The sequence below is a fragment of the Salmo trutta genome, chromosome 8 (genome assembly GCF_901001165.1).
Source record: "Salmo trutta chromosome 8, fSalTru1.1, whole genome shotgun sequence".
NCBI classification, from domain to species: domain Eukaryota; kingdom Metazoa; phylum Chordata; class Actinopteri; order Salmoniformes; family Salmonidae; genus Salmo; species Salmo trutta.
In genome coordinates, this window is record NC_042964.1 from 40857086 (window position 1) to 40862884 (window position 5799).

The 5799-nt window shown below is 44.3% G+C and overlaps 1 pseudogene; it reads left to right on the forward strand.

Moving 5' to 3' along the window:
• The first annotated feature begins 834 nt into the window (after positions 1–834).
• LOC115198964 (transmembrane and coiled-coil domain protein 3-like) overlaps positions 835–5799 on the forward strand; it is a 26351-nt pseudogene continuing 21386 nt past the window's right edge.

Below are 5799 nucleotides of genomic sequence, written 5' to 3' on the forward strand. Positions count from 1 at the left end.
ACATAAGGTATATAGATACAACATCCTGCTGAAACAAGGTTCGTATCGCTCTGTTGTTGAATGGACCAAAAGAGGAACACATCTTTCCTATTGATGAGTCAACAGGATTAATGGAAGGTAGGTTCTGAGGGTCAGGTCTTGACACGTTCCTGAATAATAAAGAAACACCTGAGGGAATGGCATCTAAAACAATTGCGAAATCTTTAGGTGTTACAGGGATCTTGTAAAGTGATTCCTTATAATTCCTTATAACTAAGTAAAAAACCTTCTGCATGTACAAGTTGGCTCAGCAATAGGATATTATTTCGGTAACCAATATTCTAGAACAAAGATGTGCCAGTCACAGACAGGTGCGGCACGCTGATGATATCAGTTATCAGGGAGGTCATGAGGCAGGCCACTGTCCTGGGCCGCGCTAAATGGACATTTCGATTCGGTGGAAAATGACAATGAACTTCATCGTATCTAGCGCTTTATTCATTCGACTTGCCATTCGTAAAATGTTAAGTCGTCCCATGGGCAGCAACATGTGTATGGGAAGACTGGCATTTGATGCCTTCTCTCCATTTCTAGGCGACTTACTATATATTCATATTTCTAATCTTGGATGGCTGTTTATTTCAACATAAGCAACACACTCTCACCTAACTCAACTCTGGCTACAGTTAAAAAATATATTTGAGATAAATGATTGTGAGGTTAATTCATAGTCGTAACGGGTTAATTACATGGGCAAGTCATAATTGTGTAGGTTAAATATATGAATTAATTTACCCCCCCCCCTCCCCTCTGGAGTAGTGGGAGGGATCTATTCGCACTCTGTCCTGTGTTTCGGAAGCAGACTACCTCGGGAGACACTGATCACCCGACTACTGTGGTGGGTGAGAGCTCTCCGACCCGGACGGCGTGAGCGCGATGGACAGTTCAACTTTGTTTTTGTAGGGGAACGTCAAGTCCACATTCACCCAACCAAACTACGGGACTATGCCCAGTGCCGATACCGCTGTGGATAAAAGTTTATCAGAAGTAAAGAGATATAACATCTGCGGCGAAATGGTAAATATGCCTTCCTGGTCACATCGTCTGTGGAATGACAGAGACTTGGTGTCACGTATCTGACTGCGGCTGTAGAGCGAGCCAACATTTGTCACGTTTGATATTCCGTAGCATACAATCACTTCTTCGTGGCGGTTGTAGCGGACAATATCGGCATCAACAACCAGTTGTCTCTATGCGAATGATCTCATTCCCAACTAACCGTAGCTAACAAAGTATTGGGCTATAGCTTATCAGTGACTGATAGTCGAGTTGTGAACCGTTCCATCGTGCAGTGAAGTGCAGTCCCATGTGTTGGGGCGACTTGATTTGGAAATGATGTGCAGCATATCCATTACATCATGTGAGACTTTGTTGTTAATTGCAACAGGACATGTTTAGGAATATTTTCAGATAATTCCATAATTACAGATAGGCTGTTGTAAATTGTGGTCATTTCTTTATTTTTGTATCTAGCCAACACATGTCTAACTGAATGTGTTATTTATACACCCAGTGTTTGTATCTGTTGTTTTGACAGTCAGGTATAACCCGTTAGTCAAGGATTTGTTCTGCTGGGCAGGTGTTTCATTCAAGGCAGCGGCAGCTCTTTTCACAAACCACGTAACTATTGCGTGTGACCTCTCTGTCAGGTCCTAGTGCATTAACACAACAGATGTTGAACAAATTTACGAAGTAGGTTCTAGTCATTCGGTTCCTTTACCCCAATTGTTTTGTCGGGAGCAAATATGCAGCCAGATGTTTGTGGTGGACGTGGCCCCTAAACGCTTTGCTTTATACGGCCATTCCCGCACAATATAGTTTGCAACGGTATAGTTGTTTTGTCCCTGGTGTTTGTGTTCATTCTTAACTGTAATGTTGTGGGTGAGATACAGTGACGAGTTATACTTATAGCACAAACAACGACACCGATAGCTGATTCCCATACCATGACCCATTTAGGGGATAGGCTATGCAAAACTAAATCGAGCTATTTATCCTAGTATATGACAAACCAATGAATGTATGAAAGAGTGAAAATGTCAACAAGGGTATGTAGTCAGGGGTCTAGCTGGTATTCAGCTATATATCCCATATAGAGGGTAGGCATAGGGGAAAGGATAGAGATCATGGAGGAGAGTCAAGGGGAAGGCTGGGGGACGGCACTGGCGTATTCCACATATTGTATCTGACAGTGGAAACCCTTGGTCGGTAACGGCTACTGGAGTGGAAAGGAGCGTTTGGGGACTCCCGGGCTCCCGCCAGCCATCCATAAGTTAATTAGCATGGCTGGAGAGTGGCGGCTTGTCCATGAGACAACCGGGACGGGATACTCGTGGCTGGAACAGACTACAGAGCAGGGAGAGGAGAGGCTGAGAGACAGAAAATACACTTTTCGCTTCACCCTCCCTAGTACACACGCCCCATATTTTCATTACAGGATAGTTGACATGTTTTGCAGTTTGAAGGAAAGTGGCCTAGATTTAACATCCGCAGACTAGCATTTACATTATGGAAGACAAATCCACATGTTGTTGTTATTACTGGTGATGCTGACCACACACACACACACACACACACACACACACACACACACACACACACACACACACACACACACACACACACACACACACACACACACACACACACACACACACACACACACACACACACGTTGTAGCCAGCAGCACTCGACAGTCAGTGTGTGTCCATTTGGCATCTGTCTTATTAAAAACGGTGTCCCTCTTCCTCTCCTGGCTCTGCTCAGTCACCATCCCCACTCATTCATATTTAACCACACACTGACTGAAGCTGGCACATTTCACTGCATATAAAGGGATTTCAGAGAGATGAAACTTTCAAACCCTTTACATCTACAGAGATGCTCGAATTGTAATCTGCCAAACAGGCAGAGAGACAGACAAGCAGACAGACACAGACCGTCAGAGGTAAGGCGTGTGATTGATGGAGGGTGTTGTTAAGGTTGGATGTTATTTATTCATTAGTGCCTCGCTAGTCTTTCCATCTTAAGTGCTGATTACACAAAGGTCAGCTTCACCCTGTGTGTGTGTGTGTGTGTGTGTGTGTGTGTGTGTGTGTGTGTGTGTGTGTGTGGGTGTGTGTGTGTGTGTGTGTGTGTGTGTGTGTGTGTGTGTGTGTGTGTGTGTGTGTGTGTGTGTGTGTGTGGTGTACTGTCGCATAGTATGTCTGTGTGTATATGTATGAAGTATAGTGTGTCTGTGTGTATATGTATGAAGCATAGTGCCGTATGTCAGAGGTTTATGGGTAGAATATGCTGTTTCTGTCCTTTCTCCTCTGTTTAACTAGAGAAGGTTTTCCTGCCTTGCTGAGAAATAGAGGGAGAGAGCAAAGAAGGGATGGGTTGTTTTTTCCTTTCACAACTCCCTGGAAGTCTGCCCTTGGGCAGAGTAAGTTTCTTAAGGCTGTGTTTTTCCCTTCCTGCTCCACTCAGGTAAAGGCCGGAATTTTACTGCCTGAGGTCTTATTCCAACTCGACACAGGAATAGAAAGAATGTACGGATGGGTTTTGTGCGTGCGTGCGTGCGTGCGAGAGCGAGTGTATGTGTGAGTTTGCGTGTTTGTGCGTGTGTTTATTGCTGAGCTGTTTTTTGCAGTGTAGTAACAGGCCATTAAACAGTGTTGTGAGTGCAATTTACTGTGTCCCCAGGGCCAGTGCATTGGAGAGAGAAGTGGCTGATGGCACATTCCAAAGGCCTTAATGGCCTCTTGGTCTTCAGCAATTAGGAAATATCAAGCTAGTCGGATTGACTACTTTCTGGTATCCTTTTCTATGGTGCCAGAAGTGAAAAAAGGAAGGGTTGAGGATGTATTGGAGATAACAGACAGTTATTAGAAATAATTGAAAACTATCAGAATGTAGAGAAACCAGGCATAATCTATTTAGCAGATTTTGAGAAAGCCTTCGATAAAAGTACGGCTTGAATTTATTTATAAGTGCCTGGATTATTTCAACTTGAGAGAATCTCTTGTAAGATTGGTCAAAGTAATGTATAACACTCCTTTATGTAACATTATAAATAATGTTTATTTCTCAAAGGTTTTTATTGTTAAGAGGTGTAAACAAAGGTTTTTATTGTTAAGAGGTGTAAACAAAGGTTTTTATTGTTAAGAGGTGTAAAACAGGGTTGCCTTCTTTCACCATGCTTGTTTGCTATGGCCATTGAATTGTTAATTATAAAAATCCTATCCAATGATAAAATTAAAGGGTTCGAAATGAAGGGTTTAGAAACAAAGGTATCAATGTATGCTGATGATCTTCAACTCTGAACGGTCTTATTGAGGACCTGGATAATGTCTCCAGTTTATCTGGATTAAAACCCAACTATGATAAGTGATGGTAGAATGATCGGGAGGTTCAAGTCCCTTGTGAGACATAATGGGAGAATGATGGGGAGGTTCATAGTGAGGCACCATGGTAGAATGATAGGGAGGTTCCTAGTGAGACACCATGGTAGAATGATAGGGAGGTTCATAGTGAGGCACCATGGTAGAATGATAGGGAGGTTCCTAGTGAGACACCATGGTAGAATGATAGGGAGGTTCCTAGTGAGACACCATGGTAGAATGATAGGGAGGTTCCTAGTGAGACACCATGGTAGAATGATAGGGAGGTTCCTAGTGAGACACCATGGTAGAATGATAGGGAGGTTCCTAGTGAGACACCATGGTAGAATGATGGGGAGGTTCCTAGTGAGACACCATGGTAGAATCATAGGGAGGGTCCTAGTGAGACACCATGGTAGAATGATAGGGAGGTTCCTAGTGAGACACCATGGTAGAATGATAGGGAGGTTCCTAGAGAGGCACCATGGTAGAATGATAGGGAGGTTCCTAGTGAGACACCATGGTAGAATGATAGGGAGGTTCCTAGTGAGGCACCATGGTAGAATGATAGGGAGTTCCTAGTGAGACACCATGGTAGAATGATAGGGAGGTTCCTAGTGAGACACCATGGTAGAATGATAGGGAGGTTCCTAGTGAGACACCATGGTAGAATGATAGGGAGGTTCCTAGTGAGACACCATGGTAGAATGATAGGGAGGTTCCTAGTGAGACACCATGGTAGAATGATAGGGAGGTTCCTAGTGAGACACCATGGTAGAATGATGGGGAGGTTCCTAGTGAGACACCATGGTAGAATGATAGGGAGGTTCCTAGTGAGACACCATGGTAGAATGATAGGGAGGTTCCTAGTGAGACACCATGGTAGAATGATAGGGAGTTCCTAGTGAGACACCATGGTAGAATGATAGGGAGGTTCCTAGTGAGACACCATGGTAGAATGATAGGGAGGTTCCTAGTGAGACACCATGGTAGAATGATAGGGAGGTTCCTAGTGAGACACCATGGTAGAATGATGGGGAGGTTCCTAGTGAGGCACCATGGTAGAATGGAGGGATGCATTACAAGAGGAAATGGTAGAACGGTGATTTACTGGGAAAGATGGGTTGATCTGTGGCTGTCTGAAGGGTGGAATAATTTTATACACAAATGTGCAGTATAAATGTTTGAGGTGGGGATGGGATTATTGTATGTTTTGCATTTGACTATTTGTGTTTTGGTTTCATGCTGTGCGAGGTGTGTGCTGGTCCTGGTGATTATGGCTGCGCTCGCTTCCATGCCGGGGGTCGGGCAGGGCTTGGTTCTCCCCGCCCTATGGAAATCCTTTTGGGCTCGGCATCTCGGGGCGGGTGGGGGCGAGCGCACCCACTGACCAGA